This window comes from Gymnoscopelus microlampas (genome assembly GCF_963454915.1).
Source record: "Gymnoscopelus microlampas genome assembly, chromosome: 19".
NCBI classification, from domain to species: domain Eukaryota; kingdom Metazoa; phylum Chordata; class Actinopteri; order Myctophiformes; family Myctophidae; genus Gymnoscopelus; species Gymnoscopelus microlampas.
In genome coordinates, this window is record NC_139956.1 from 92,001 (window position 1) to 109,504 (window position 17,504).

At 39.1% G+C, this 17,504-nt stretch overlaps 1 long non-coding RNA gene across 1 annotated transcript; it reads right to left on the reverse strand.

Moving 5' to 3' along the window:
- Positions 1–9,681: 9,681 nt before the first annotated feature.
- On the reverse strand, positions 9,682–17,294 carry LOC311035004. Its single transcript, XR_014599666.1, has 5 exons — positions 17,237–17,294; positions 14,508–14,683; positions 12,833–13,012; positions 10,302–10,378; positions 9,682–9,743 (listed from the first exon to the last, which is right to left on the reverse strand). It is a non-coding gene; the product is annotated as an uncharacterized lncRNA (long non-coding RNA).
- Between the last annotated feature and the right edge of the window lie 210 nt (positions 17,295–17,504).

Below are 17,504 nucleotides of genomic sequence, written 5' to 3' on the forward strand. Positions count from 1 at the left end.
TTAAGATGAACTGTCAAACAGTGGCACTGACTAGAAAAACCTTCTACTGCTGCTAATTAACAATAATGCATTGCACCTGTGCTGACCTACTGAACCGGGGAATATACCATTTGTCAAGATAGGGGGAATACAATTTTTGCGGAGAATATAATACCATGTGAAAGCCATCATTTTGTTCTAATTTGCATTTGCAGTTATTTTACAGTAATTCAATAACATAATAATCAATGCTGTAGACATAGATACATTCATGATTTTATTCCCCAAGGCTCCCCATGGAGCCTTGCTATACTCAATTGACACCCCTGATATACACCAATAGTGGAAAAAGTACTCAAATATTTTACTTAAGTAAAAGTATCAATACTGCAATATAGAAATACGTAAGTAAAACCGGAATTCTAAACTGACTTGAGTAAAAGTACAAAAGTATTGGCATCAAAATGTACTTTAAGTACAAAAGTAAAAGTACAAAGTAAAAAGGGTAAAGTAAAAGTAAAAGTACTCATGCAGAATGTCCCTTTTCAAGTTTTCAAATGCATAAAAATATTTTGAAAATAGTTATAGCCGATCTACAAGCTCGATCTACAAGTCGATCAACAAGCTCACAATGCGTCGCGATGAGACGCATTATGAGCTTGTAGATCTGCTATTTTCGGCAACACCGTCGTAGAACAGAGCATAAAGTAAACGTTACAACAATTTTATTTTGTAAAAAAAAAAAGTGCGGAAGTGTTCGAGTTGCGTTTGATGTGAGATCTGACACATGTCATGCTTTTATTTTGATGAGAAAACGGAAGTGCTCTCGTGGCATACGGTGTGAAGCTTGACCCAAGATGTATGGGAAATGTAGTCCTTAGAATGTAGTTCTTTTAGCAGCCATGGTGTACAGGAAATGTAGTTCTTAAGAGTAGTCCTTGTGGCCATGTCCGGTTTTATTTTGAAGGGAAAACGGAAGCGCTCACATGGTTTTTGATGTTAAGCATGACACTAAACTGTTTTAATTTGAACAGAAAACAGAAGTGCACTGTGCTCTCATGGTTACTAACGCTCTGTTTTATCACGGTGTCGCGCGCCGAAAATAGCAGATCTACAAGCTCACAATTATGCGTGTCATTGTGAGCTTGTAGATCTTAACAGTTTATGTTGTAGAAAGTAGCGCCATGTTGCGTCATCTGGTTCTTAAACTGTTAATAAAGTATCCAATCAATTCCACTTGTAGTGATTCATTTTGTCCACATGAGGGCGACAAAGACATATGAATACAGATGAACGGAGTCTATTGGCATTAGCATAACAATGAGCATTAGCTTTAGCTGTTGTTAGCCTTGTCTTTGCTTTATAGCTATTATTAAGCGTTGTGTGTTTTATCGTTGTATTAAAGGACAGCCGATTGTGTATTTAATTACTTAATAGTTGTATTATTGAAATAAAGAACAGTTTTACCACGAATGCAGGACTTTTTACATCATTTTAAAAAGCTAGCTAGCAGTCACAGAATTCAATAGATGGCCGATTTCTGTGTAACAAACCGGATATCTCAACCAGAATTGGGTTACTTCATGAATGTCACAGAATTCGATAGATCACCAATTTCAATGTAACACACCGGAAACCTCAACCAGAATCAGGTTACTTAGTTGCTAAACAAACAAACAATACATGTTGAATTTCTGCGTTCTATAATGATGTTTATGAACATTGTGTTCAACATATGAAACATATATATATATATACATATATACATATATACATATATATATATATATATATATACATATATATATATATATATATATATACATATATATACATATATATATATATATATATATATATATATATATATATATATATATATATATATATATATATATATATATATATATATATATATATATATATATATACATATATACATATATACATATATATATATACATATACATATACATATACATATACATACATATACATATACATATATATACATATACATATACATATACATATACATATACATACATATACATATATATATGTATACGTATATATATATAGTGACTTTGGATGAGTGCTCCTGTTAGAGTCCTCCATGTATTCTTACTGACCAGAGAGGAGATCCAGTACAAAAGTCTTGTTCTTTGGTTGACTTTTTTGATTACTTTAGTTGCCATTTTATCACTGGAAAGATTTGCCTCTAAAATGGAACCCAGGTAACCCACTTTGAGTTGTGGTGCTGATTCTACCTCTTCTGTCCTCCTTCTGTCTGTGTGTAAAGAGGTTTCATCTGAACATGAGGAGAAGAGGAGCCCCAGTCTGGTCCAGGAGGAACCACAACCTCCACAGATTACACAGGAAGAGGCTGATGTGTCAACATGGACATTACTACATAGGAAGACCAGGTGCAACACTCTCTCAGGTATATAAAAAATAAACTGTATATGTGCAACAAAGTAAAGTTGAAATCTCAAGATGGTTATTGGACACATACGTATGCCTGTGCCTACTTAGATAACAGGTACCTAATTTAAGTAGATTTTAATGAACGTCTGTATGAATGCTGAACCGTGCATTTAAAGAAACTACTTGTTGACACTTGAGCTGTGCTCATATTTTCTCATGTTGCCGCGCCATGTTCAGCCACCTGGTGGCGCTCTTTTCATTCAATCAGACAGGTGGTGGCTGGTCTCACATATGATCAGAGATCTCTGCCTACTAGGTCTGGACAATTAACTGAAAAGATATCGAAACCAACGTTTCATTTATGCTGTGTTCACGCTGGCAGATACAAAGCTACAGTCCACCATTCATTTCAATGGAAGCCAGTGACATGAAGTTACAAAGCTACACCTGATGTTTGTAGCTGCTACAAAATCTACAAAGCTACAATCCAAGTTGAGCTGAGCTTCAACTGCAGATACAAAGCTATAAAACGACAAAAGCTACATAAATGTTGTGTAACCATTTCCACTCACCTTCGCTCACAAGTTGTACAATGGTGGTGTGCAAAAATAGTGAAAATAGCTGATCTACAAGCTCAGCTTATAGATCTGCTAATTTTCACTATAAATGTTTTTGGGGAATTATTCATCGTAATTGAGCGAAACATTTCATGATATTGATTAGAAGTGTAAACACAACACATGTTTAACCACTTGAACCTATTCTTGTTCTTTTTTTGAGACCTTTTTCATCCCATGGGGCAATTCAGTTTCAGCTTTACCCAGCTGAGTGCTGCCCACAGAGGAGGGCAGAGGGGGGAGCAGTTAGGGGTTAAGTGTCTTGCTCAGGGACACTTCGACACATGGCTGAGGGCTGGAATCAAACTTAGGACCTCTAACCATTCAGCCACAGTCAGGGAACATAAACAGAAAATAGCCAAAGTACAAGCTCAGACTGTGCCGGCCTTGTTGTGAAGTTATTTAAAAAGCCATGCATTTATTAAACCTTGTACATAGCAGGGTGTTGAGTGAACCAAAACGTGAGCTTGGGAGAATGTTTAGCTGAACCTTGGTGGGAATCACTTAACACTTTTTCATTGTGTATGTATTGTATCGTTTATGCTGTCATCAGGGCTGGCTTCCCTGAATAAATAAAGGAAAAAAAACACACAGACAGACAAAACAAGGAAAACATTAATAAATGGTGATTTTTGCAGATATGTCGATATGTGGCCGTCAATCGCATGATTATGAAATATCGGCCCTAATGATCATCTATGATAGACAGCTGTAGTGTACACAAAGATTCAAACATTTGATTACAGTACAAAACTGTTCAATTTCCACCACAAAGTGTATTGGTGGAATGGAATGGTTGCAGCCAATATACAAATATCTTAGATAAATGAAGATAGATCTATGGTTTAGGAGCATTTATTTACAGCGTAAGTTACTCCAACTATCACACCTATGAAACAGAGGTAACACTAATGAAAAAAGAAAATAAACATGTTTTGCTTTCATTGTATCTTTTCTCCAGACTTCCTGCACCTTCCTGTGTGTAAAGAGGAGGTTCCCCTGAAGAGGAGAGGAGCCCCAGTCTGGTCCAGGAGGAACCAGAGCCTCCACACATCAAAGAGGAGCAGGAGGAGCTACTTCGAAGACCAGAAGAGGTTGATAGGCCAATGCTGACGTTACTAGCAGTGAAAAGTGAAGGTGATGATGGTGAAGACAGAGACACAGAGCCTGTAGCCAGCACCTCAACTGAACACATGAAAACACAAGCTGATGTAGAGGACTGTGGAACATCACATCCAACTAGTGATGACCAGCTCCTCTCTTCACACTGTTCTGAATCTGACATCACTGAAGACAGTGATGAGTGGGAGCCCAGTGTAGATCAGTCAAACACACTGAAGTCATACAAGACACAGCATGTGGAAGGACAGAGATTGTCTTTGAGCAACAAGCTGTCCCAGGACCTGAAATCATCGAAAGAAACTCACTCCATGCAGAGTCACACAGGAAGAAAATATTTAGTTGTACAGTGTGTTGCAAATTGTTTAATCTTAAGGGAAATCTAAAGACGCACATTTGATTACTCATACAGGGGAAAAGCCATTTACTTGTTCAGTTTGTAACAAAGGCTTTAGTGCCAACTCTGATCTAAAAGTACACATGAGGACTCATACAGGGGAAAAGACATTCACTTGTACAGTTTGTAGCAAAGGCTTTTGTCACACACACATGAGGACTCATACAGGGGAAAAGACATTCACTTGTTCAGTTTGTAACAAAGGCTTTAGTGCCAACTCTGATCTAAAAGTACACATGAGGACTCATACAGGGGAAAAGCCATTCACTTGTACAGTTTGTAACGAAGGCTTTTGTCACACACACATGAGGACTCATACAGGGGAAAAGACATTCACTTGTACAGTTTGTAGCAAAGGCTTTCGTGACAACGGTAATCTAAAAAGACACATGAGGACTCATACAGGGGGGAAAAACCTTTAGCTGCAGTTTATGACAAACACTTTGGTCCAAATGCACATAGATTCATACACAGAGAAGCTGTTAGTTAAACGGAAACAAATGCTTTTTTCAAAGGATCAATCTGAGTTAATAAATGACATCAAACAAACGTATGATCTATCACCATTATTTATAGGTTTTGCCTTCATTATTTAGGATTAATGAGCAGTGAGAATGCATTGTATAATTGTTATAATGTATTACAACTATGAGAATTATTATGAAACAAGATCCTGGCCAAAATAAAAAGTCTGTGAGTGACCTTTAATTATGAAGCTGTGTGATACTTGACCTTATACATTATCAATAAGTAGGTCGGGAGGTGGCTTATTGTTATATAGAGTTAGCGTCCACTCCATATCTCTTTGCCACAAATAGCATATCTACAAGTTCACAATGTGTTGTGAACGTGACGCATTGTGAGCTTGAAGATCTACTATTTTGGCTAATGTTTCCCCTTAGAATATGGACGCTGGGGTTCAAGTGGTTAAATCAGTAACTGTTTAACAGGCTATGTGTTAAGGGTTAAAGATGCTATTTGTTGTGGCAGCTCAGGGGGAATGGAGGCAGGCCTGACAATAAAGTAAGGCCTTTGTTGATTTGTTTCTCAAATCTAATCTTTAGGACTGACTGTTCACACTGTTATTTGCAAGTGAATCAGATCAGATTTGTGTATTCAAAAATAGCCGATCTACAAGTTCCCAATGCGTCGCATTGTGAACCAGAGCAGCGTTCTTCTCTGTGGCTGAACAGCAGCACTGCAGCAGCTCATGGAATCCTACAAGGAAGTAAAATGTATAATAGGCTAAGCAAGAAAGGAAACACGATAAATAGATCCAGGGAGAAAGCATCGCAAAGTATTGCCGACAAATGAAATGCACAAGTTGTCCAAAAATATGCAATTAATTTATATACAAGTCCATAAATATATAATTCAGTTAGGCTTAAACATGAGGAGTTTAAGTGAATGTTGGATTATAAACACTTATTTTATCATTTCTAAAATCGAAGATCTACAAGTGAAAAGCTTGCCTTTTGGCGGCCGGGGGTCAACGGGGGGTCGGGGGTCAATGGGGGTCCGGGAGTACCCGCCCCCCGTATACTCCCGGACCCCCGTTGACCCCCGACAGAGGTCCGGGGTACACGGGGGTCCGGGGGTCCAGGGGGGCGGGGGTCCACGGGGGTCCGGGGTCCATGGGGGTCCGGAGATCCATGGGGGGCCGCGGGTCTACAGGGGTCCGGGGGTACACGGGGGCCCGGGGGTCCACGGGGGTCCGGAGATCCATGGGGGGCCACGGGTCTACGGGGGTCCGGGGGTCCACGGAGGCGGGGGTCCACGGGGGGCCGGGGACCCCCGGCTGCCATAAGACAAAAAAAAATCGGGCTTGTACAGTAGATCTTCGATTTTCGAATTTAATAATTGAATGAGAATTGAATAAGTGTGGAAAAACTCATTGGTTTACGATTGGAGTCATTGGACTAACAGCTATTTCACAAAACTTGAAGAACAAGGCACTGGATTAATAAAGCTTGGCTGTTAGCCTGGTCCGGACCAGGCTAACTTCACAGCTAAATTGCCATAGTAACTAAGGCAGGATTGCATCAATTTTCTTTCGTGAAACCGGATCATGGATAAACATATCCAGGTTTACTGGCTAAATTAATCTGCCGAGCTAACTCAGCTTTCGTGAAACCGATTCCTGGATAATTTAAGCTGGAGCCAGTGAACGTCAGAAAGGGACAAACGTAAACACAAAATAAAAGAGGACAGGAGACACAGTGGGAGGGTTTGAGGAGGGAGACATGCAGTTTAAAGGGAGAACAGAGAGACAGAACACAATAGAATACACATATGACGAGAGCAGTCCAACTCTTGTCAGTGTTAAAGGAAAACCACAGGTTTTCAACCTAAGCTACATTTTTCTGATGTGAGGATCAATAACATAGTGTTGTTTCACGATATCGAGCATACGGAAGGTACACTCGATATAATTACATGATATCATGAAATTTCACGTCATCATTTCACAGAGATATACACAAAAGACACTTTTTGCTAAAATATATTATTGATGTCTTCGCATCAGAACATTGGGATTTAGGTTGAAAATCAGCTAGGGCTGCAATTATCGATTATTGACGTGATTAAAACAAATATATATCGATTAAATCTATTAGTCTGGTTAACCATTTATGCTCTATTTTATACTTCGTCCTGATACAGCGGTGTGGTGCAAAAAGAGCAGATATAGCAGATCTACAAGCTTGTAAATCTGCTAATTTTGCCTATAATGAAATGTTCACCACAGGGACGCCAGGTTGAAAGCGATTAAGTATTGCAGCCTTATCGAACTTCACAGTCCATTTTTGCTGCTGTATTTATTTTTTCATATAAATTAATTATTTCATTCAAATCGATTATGTATTGTATAATCGATTAAATTGATCAATCAGAATAACTGTTGCACCCATAAAGTCAGCAAAGTTTTCCTTTAACAGCACGCCAATCAGCCACTGTCTTGGCAGTGAGATGAATTTTGTGAAAATGCAAACAGTATGAATTTAACCGTAACAGTTACGATGCCGTCTGTCAATTTTACTACACTACTGAAAATGACATGGAAAAAACAGCATTTGAACACAGATAAATGTCTACATTTCTAAATGCGTGAAAGCAAAGCAAAATTAAAAAAGGTGCATTAATATGGGGCAGATAAATTAATTAACAGATACGGGAGACGGAACACAAACAAAGCAAAGGATGCAGACAGGACGAAGAGGAGGACACGATAGAATGTGCGTGCAAGAAGTTTAAGACATTTGTCTTGTGCTACGCAACAAGAAGCCCTACATCCTCAGTGTTCATTTAACTCTGAGAGTTGACATTATGTCACATGTTACATTTGTAAACTCTGTAACCTGTTTGTAAACTCTCAGAGTTAAATGAAAGCTCAGGGTTTTATAGTGTAGGGTCAGAGTTAAATTAACAGTCAGGGTTTTTTAGTAGGGTCAGAGTTAAATCAACAGTCCAAACAATCTTCTGATCCATGTTGGCATTCTTTTTTAACCCTGCGTGGCATTCATAAGGAATACTTAATCAGCTGAATTAAAAGTGTCAAAGACACTCGGTTCTTCTTGAGAGCCCTCACAGGGTTAAAAAAATCTATGGGCTAAACCGCTAAAACATGGAAATCCCACAACGATCGGGGCGATCACACGACAACAATCAATCACCATAACAGGAGGGGCTGATCACAGTGATCAATCAGGGAGGAATCCATATCAATCACAGTGCCGGGGAGGGTGGGGGGGGACGACGACAATGTGACGAAATCACTGTCCCGAGATCACAGAGGGACTATTCAACACCGTAGGGAATTCCCAACACAAGGAGGTTACAAAGAGAATTACACAATATGTCCAACAGTACAACAACAACACACACTCAAGTCACCCAAGGGTCAATCGACACCAGAGACCAGTGGTGGAAAGTAACTAAGTACATAAACTCAATTACTGTACAATTCTTTACTTTACTTGAGTATTTCCATTATATATATTTTTTTAGTTTTATACTTCTACTCTACATTACATCTCAGAGGCAAATATTGTTCTTTTCACTCCACTACAATTATTTGACAGGTTTAGTTACTAGTTATTTTGCAGATTTAGATTATTACAAAACATGCATTAACCACTTAAGCAATATCTTATATAACAAGCTCAACTACAATAGCTTGTAGATAGTCTATTTTCAAATTTTAGTATTTGTACTTTTGCACTTTGTACAGTACAATTTTGAATACAGAACTTTTACTACTAGTATTTCTATATTGTGGTATTGCTACTTTTGCCTAAGTAAAACATCTGAGAACTTCTTCCACCACTGCAAGAGACTCACGTCACGGTCACACAGTACTCCACTAGAGGATGAGGGATCAGTATATGATTGGTAGAGGAAGAGAGGAGGGATCGGCTCGATTGTTTTTTTATTGGTAGTGCACAAGGGGAGGGATAGGTTTAAGACCTTTTTAATACCTAAATGAAAGGGGGAAAAGACCATTACGGAATCAAAAGTATCTAACAAACTATACTATAAAAAACAATCAAACATTGGCCAAATCATCAAATACTATAAGAAGTAAAAATTGTGAACTTAGCAGATCTACAAGCTCACAATGCCTTGCAACGTGAGGCATGGTGAGCTTGTAGATCTGCTATTTTCACAACATTTATGTGGGGAACCGAGTCAAACAAAATGTAATGCCTCAACTACAACATTGCAAGTGCTTGTCAGGGTGAATGAGATGTAAAAAACAAAACATATATTAATGTGTTTATACTGATGTGTGATGTACGGTGTCACGCCGCAGTTCACTCACACTCACTCACGGGGCGGGCCGAGTCGTTGATTTATATATTGTTTTGCGGGGCGGGTTGGGGCGGGTTCGGTTCCGTGGCGGGGCGGGCAGGGCGGGGTATGAAAAACCTGACCGTCGCATCAGTAGTGTGGGGACTCATTTTAAACAAGCTCAGTGCTTAATGAGTCTTCCAGTTTAGTAGACCTTGTATAGTGAATTGTACTTCCATGTACTGTTGTCATGTCTTACTAAATAAAGTACATCAATCAATCAAAGAAGGTTGATGCTGCATCAACAAAGCTCTCTGGATAATAAGCGGCTGCCTGAGGCCTGTGTCTCACCTGTCAGTCCTTGTGGGGAATCTCCCCGGCCGGTCTCCAGCCAGAGGCAGCTTACCATCAACCTGACAAAAGGAAAGCCCAGATACATGACTGGTATATCCTGTTGACACTATGACGACAACAGCCCCGCTAAACAGACTCCAGTCCCTTCACTCGTACAACAAGGAGCACAAGAGACGCTTCGTTCTGTCTGTGAGGACATGTCTATATAAACGTTCTGTCTCTGAGGACATGTCTATACAAACGTTCTATTCAATAGGGAGAGAGTATGAGAAATCAGAACATTATTTTGATGCTTTTCACTGTTGTACGGACAGCAGTTGAGACGCAGTCACTGATTGGCCCGATCATTTTCTTATTTCTCATACTCACTCCCTATAGGCTGAAGTCCAGACTGATACCGGGGAGGAACGAGAGGGTGAATACACGTTATCAGTCTGGACAATGCCAGGCTAGGGGTATAACACGGAGGCAAAAGAAGAAAAGGAACAGGTGTACAACACAAACACTAAGGAAGAAGGGACATTACTAGACCTAAGAAAGTTCTCTGGTTGGGAAAGAGCAGCTGCCAAAGCCATTGCATGTCTGAGGTGCCATGCTCAACAAATGAAGGGTCTTACACTTAAGAAAGGTGAAGCCACACGTGTTGTCAACGTAACAGAACCTGAAGGTCTGGAGGGCTCTGGTCTGGAACGTCCTGCATGAGATGAGGAGAGAGAGAGGACATATATAAATATTAACATTAAACTGAATGACTGTCTGGTTACCCTGAATGACAGCTCTGTCACTATTACAATGTCTCTCCTCAATATGAACACAATTTAAATGTCTCATCTCTATATAATATACACTTTAATATCATTAAAGTGTACATTATATTATGTCTACATTCTCTACATGTCTAGTTCAATGTGCATAAAGTACTTAGGTCATTACTGTGTTTGGTCACTAGATGGCAGTCTAACAACATATAATGGACCAGGTTCTCAGTCTAACTGAAGTGATTTCTCCAACTAGATGGCTGTATATAGAACAGTTAATGATAAAACATAAACATAATAATTCTACATATTATTGTGTTCATTGTTTAGTAAACAGATCTTTCATAATGTTTCACTGATCATAGATTAAAGACTTTATGAACAAACAACATATTTATTATAGTTTAATCTCTACCAGTGAACAGGATGTAAAGAGACTCTCTTACACAATGATCACTTTGTTATTAATTAACTCTGGATCAATATTATACTGATGTTTCATTAGATTATATTCTAGAGACACAGACTGTGTTCAGTTGTAATAAGTTGTAAATGCTAGTGATTGACCAGGATAAGACAGATAATACATGTTAGTGAACATAAAGTTAAACTCATCTTGAGAGATAAAGGCTCTGGTCCAAAAAAAGATCCATTTCACTTTGGGGTGTGTGGGGTGAGGTCTGTGTCTTTTTTTATTTTTATATATATATATATATATATATATATATATATATATATATATATATATATATATATATATATATATATATATATATATATATATATATAGTGTAGCCTATAGATGTGAGGAGTGAGGACACATTTACACACTCACTTGTAAACCTGTTATGTAAAGTAGTGATTTGGGTATTTGGGAGTAGTGATTTGGGTAAATAGCAGATCTACGATACGATACGATACGATACAACTTTATTGTCAGCTTTCACCGAAATTTGCTTTGTGTCCATGACGTCACCGTTCAAGATACAGGCAGGACATACACAATACATTACACAAAGTACATTACAGGACATACATCACAGAAGCAGACAGAAACAAGAACAGTAGAACAAATCCTCTTGGTTTACCGACTTTGGTTTAAAAGCAGAACAGACTGATGTACAAAAGAGTTCTTTAGCCTGTTTTTCTTATATTTAGGGACTCTAAACCGCCTCCCGGAGGGCATCAGTTGATATTCATCATTTAAAACATGTAAGGGGTCAGAGGAGATGCTCTTTGCCAGTCTAAGCATACTATTGATCTGGGCCTCTTTAAAGGAACGTAACACAGCCTCGACTGGCCTACCAACTATTTTAGCGCAGATCTTAATTTGGCTATACAGTTTGTTCTTATATACCATTGATAGGCTGTTAAACCAGGCCGTGCTACAGTACAACATCACAGTTTGAACAACAGACGTATAGAAAAGAGACAAGATCTGACTGCTAGCACCAAACGATCTAAGTCGGCGTAGGGAGTACATACGCTGCTGTATCCTCTTACAAATATAATCAATATGAGATGACCATGCTAAGGTGGCATCTATCATCACCCCCAGATATTTGTAAGATGGGACCTGTTCAATAGCTGAACCATGGATTGTCACCGGTGGTGTCTTATCACCGGGAGCAGGACCAAATATAATTTCCTCAGTTTTCTTAGTGTTGATAATCAGATTATTTTTGTCACACCACTCCACAAGCCGGTCAACGCTACACTGGTACTGTTTCGGGTCATCACTGTCAGTCATCAGAGCTATTAGCGTAGAGTCATCTGAATATTTCAAAAGAAACTGATTTGACTCGCAGGTGTTACAGTCTGCCGTGTAAAGAGTAAACAATACAGGAGAGCTAATGCAACCTTGGGGTGCACCAACTCTGGTCCTGATGGGAGAGGAGAGTGTCTTGTTTACCTTTACATACTGAATTCTGTCAGTGAGGAACTTAAGATAAAACTGAATAACAAAAGGATTAATGTGTAACTGAACCATTTTAGTGAGGAGCAAGTCCGGCTGTATTGTGTTGAAAGCAGAAGAAAAATCTAGGAAAAGTCCTCTAGCATAGGATTTTGGTTTGTCAAGATGTTTAGAGATGACGTGAACCAATGTGACAACTGCATACTCTGTACTACGACCCTGCTTGTAAGCGAATTGAAATGGGTCCTGTGAGTTAAATATCTACAAGCTCACAACGCCTCGCAGTGTGAGCTTGTAGATCTACTATTTTCACAATATCTTTCTTACGTAATCTAAATATAAACATACAGATACCCTGTAAACACTTATACTGTATGTTGGTTTGTTTACTGTTGAGTGACAACATTAAAGATAAACCCCTAAATCATTAGTTGGGTCCAGACCCCCCACTGGACAAGTTGATAAGGTTGTATACCTCAGAGTCATGTGTTGTAGGATGTGGACACGGTGTGGTCTAGCTGTCTCTCCTCTCTGGGTCTAGATGGTTGTTTCTTCATCTGGTTGATCTGTGGTGTGTTAGAGGTCTGTAGCAGCTGCTAGTTCTGCTGTCTCTGCTTTACACTGATGTCTGGTGGATCCTCATCACCTGACTAGTCTGTGGAAATAATAATAAACTTTATTTGTATACAGGAAGCACCTTTCATGACATCACATGCAGCACAAAGGGCTTTATATATTTAAAAAAACGACAAAAGAGAAATGCAAGCAAAAACAGACCAAAAACATGATCAGGAACAAATTAAAAGGAGGCAAAGATCAAATTAACTCATTTTGTGCCACATGACGTCTAAGACGTCACGTGGCCTGACGCCCCGTGCGCCACATGACGTCAAAGACGTCATGGAAAAAAGAAAAAAAAACATGTTCAGAACCCAAAATATGATGATTTGAAGATGTGCTGCTCCATCCACTCCTTGTTTAACCTATAACTTAAAAAGGCTGTATCTCGCTTCCTAAGCACTTTTTTTTTACAATGAATTTTGCCTGTGGCACTCAGAGCCAAACTGCCATAAATAAGCATGGCATTGAATGAGTTAAAACAATACAGGAAAATACCAGGAACAAAACAACAAATACAATGTAATCAGCTAAAAGCAAGAGTAAAAAAGTGGGTCTTGAACTTGTTTTTAAAGCTATCTGTGGTCGTTGTCTGTCTTATATGTAATAGACGCCTTATCAGACGACGTCACACTGATATGAAACAGTATGCGTGCACAGGTCAGCAGCAAAAGAACCCCACCGCTCATAAGATGTAATGTTAAAGTGGTCACAGCCTCACGTGTAAAAATGCTTCCCATCAAACTTTCAGATGCTGTTTTTCTCCCAGTATGGAGGAAGAATGCTTAGGATTGTTACTGTGATCTCTGCCTCTTGAAATATATAATCCTTGGTTTCTGTTGTGTGTAAATAATGATAACAACTCAAAGCAGTTGTCCTCCAAACCCCTCCTCCAGTGTCTGTCATAAGAACGGAGGGAGCGCTCTGTGATCATGACACCAGAAGGTCTTCCACGCAGAGAACGGCCGAGAATAGCAGATCTCCAAGCTCACAGCAGTCGCATCCGTGACGCGGTTGTGAGCTTGTATGTCAGCTGTTCTCGGTGCGCGATGAAGTACATATGTCTCGCTAGGGCGCACCTCACTAGCCTACACACAGAGGAGGTTGAATGAACTGAAACCAGCAGAACCCCAAAACAGCAGGTTTGGGGATCTGTTGGGAATTCATTACATGTGCGTCCAGTCTCAATGTTTGTAAACAAAGAATTGGTCTATGGGAGCTTGTTCCAGGCCGTTGGCCCATAACAGCAGAAAGCTGCTTCAACATATTTTTTATATTTCATGTTTGACACCTTGAGGAGGTCAGCACTAGATGACCTGAGGAGACGGTTTGGAACATATTTGGACAGGCAATCTAAAAGGTATGAAGGGGCTTAGAACAATGAAGTGCCTTAAAAACTATTAAAGCTATTTTAAAATCAAACACTACTGTATGTTGGTTTGTTTACTGTTGAGTGAGAACATTAAAGATAAACCCCTAAATCATTAGTTGGGTCCAGACCCCCCACTGGACAAGTTGATAAGGTTGTATACCTCAGAGACATGTGTTGTAGGACCTGGGAGTGGTGTGGTCTAGCTGTCTCGTCTACGGGTACGGTTGGTTGTTTCTTGATCTGCTGTGGCAGAGGTCTGTAGAGGCTGCTGGTTCTAAAAACACTGCTGTCTCTGCTTTACAGTGATGTCTGGTGGATCCTCATCACCTGACTAGTCTGTGGAAATAATAATAATAACAATAAACTTTATTAGTATACAGGAAGCACCTTTCATCACATCACATGCAGCACAAAGGGCTTTATATATAAAAACAACAACAAAAGAGAAATCTAAGCAAAAGAACATGAACACAACATTAAACAACACAAACATTCAGATTAAAAACATGATGAAGAACAAATCAAAAGGAGACAAAGATCTAATTAAAACAATACAGGAAAATAGCAAGAACAAAACAACAAATACAATGGAATCAACTAAAAACAAGAGTGAAACAGTGGGTCTTTGAGCTTGTTTTTAAAGCTATCTATGATGGTTGCCTGTCTTATACTGTATGTAAGCAGAAAGATGCTTCAACATGTTTTTAATAATACATTTTTGAAGGTTAGTATGATGACCTGAGGGGACGATTTGTAACATATTTGGACAGGAGATCTAAAAGGTATGAATGTGATAAACAATTGTGCCTTAAAACTATTAAAACACATTTAAAATCAATCCTAAAAGTTACCAGGAGTCAGTGTAAAGATATTAAACCTGTAGTGATATGTTTTCTCATCTTGGTTTTAGTTAAAACTCTGAACAAGTTGTAGTGTGACTCTGTCAGTGCTTTACTTATGAAGGACAGAACTAAGTACATTACAGTAGTAGAGACATGCATGAGAATGTCATGCAACTTTAGGTATTTATTATATATCTGTTCTTCTTCTTGTATTGTATATGCTGCTGCCTTGGAACAGGAAATACAGAGGCCTCTATACATAGACACCATGTACTGTAGGCAGAACCTTTGTTAACACACTAGGTAAGGAGGGGTTGTCACTTATGTATGTTTGAACATTGGTTGGTTAGAGTAGTTAGGTAGGCAGACCCCTAAGGTCAGCTGATCAGTTGCTACTAATTGAGCTCACGAATAACAAAAGGTCTAGAGGCGACCGAGCCTTCACTGTGGACACCCTGAGGCTCTGGAATAGCCTTTCTTTTAATATAAGAGCCTCTCAGTCCATAGACATTTATAAATCACTATTAAAGACTTCTACTACTTATTTTCCCTGGCCTTTGAACACAGTTAAACAGTTACATCACAACTATTGTCTCTACCACACTATGTTCTGCTATGCATGTTTTAATCGCTGCTTGTATTTATATGGTATTTTTGCACTGTATGAATTGTAACATTGTTGTTTTTTGTTTAACATTGCTCAACATCCGGTTATACAAACTGTGTTTCATTATGTTACCAATCCATCCCTATACAGTGAGTAGACCTAAAAGGGTTTCTAACACTGATAAACCCTCTTGTCTGTGCTGTAGATACTGGTGCTGTGGTCTGTGGTTGTCTTATCTCCTATCAGAACCTCTCCCTCCACCAACAGTACAGATTTGTACCTTTTTACACACATCCTATCAAAATGGTAAAGGTCTTTCTTCCTGCTCTCAGATGTTTGACATGTTAGAGGTTAATAGAATGTAAGCAGACGTGTTGAAACAAGAGTTTAAATCACTTTTTTATTCAGCCTGTGTCCAGTCAACCTCCGTCCAGCAGGTGTCAGTACTGCTCCCGTTTCGGCCGCAGAGGGAAAATGGCAGAGAACTAAAGAAGCTTGTTTCAACCCGTCACTTAAAGTTTATTGACCACTAGAATGTCAAACATCTGAGCACAGGGAGGACTAGCGTTACTTTATGGATACTATTAAAGGAGCTCCTGTCTCATACAGAGCTACTGAGGAGATGAACCTGTGGTTGGACCTGGCTGATGCGCCGACACTATGTTTGATCTGATAACAAACCGCTCGCTGTGACTCAGTGTTCTAATGATACCATGCAGGCATTTCTTCATATGTATTTACTTCACCGTGCAAACAGCATCTTTTGGGGTTCCATACACTGATCAGATAAATTAATTTGTGCCACAGGCTGTTTGAATAGCGGTAACCTGCAGTAACCTAAGGTCAAAAACCTTTGCCCTTCCGGGTCAAACCTCTTGCCCATGACAGTGAACTTGACGCCTATATAGACAACAGCGCCACCCATGGTCACACAAATCCATTAGAAAATGTTTCACCCACTTGGCTTTTACAGACACAATCTGTGGAAAAGGGTATAAATGGGTACGGTAAGGTTTACCACCGTTCTCTGGTGTCCAGCACTCTGCCAGCAGCCTATGAAGCTGAGGTTACAAACAGGTCTATAGCTGACCAGAGTAACACACTCATGTTTATAATCCACTGTGTGGCTACAGAGTTTATACATCTTCATTTCACTGATTTTATTGTTTTATTGGATCTAGTTTATTTGATATACTTATGTGTTTTATCTCTTGCTCATTTAATATTCCTATTTTGTCTCATCTGTTTAAGACAGTAGGAAGATGATATATTACACTTTTACCTTAGTGCTAGGTATACTCTTAGTTGTTTTAGAGAGAATGCACTTCAGACTTCTGGTGATTAGTAGTTTAGTTCACTACCTACAGTATGTTGAATGTACTTATTGTAAGTCTCTTTGGATAAAAGCTTCTGATAAATGACTGTAATGTAAATGTTTACCTGGTATCCTATAGGTTCACACGTACACACTGCAGACAGGACGGTGCTGGAGGACAGTGGAGGACAGAGGGCTCTGGTCTGGAACGTCCTGCATGAGATGAAGAGAGAGAGGACATATATAAATATTAACATTAAACTGAATGACTGTCTGGTTACCCTGAATGACAGCTCTGTCACTATTACAATGTCTCTCCTCTATATGAACACAATGTAAATATCTAATTTCTATATAATATACACTTTAATATCATTAAAGGTGTATATTATA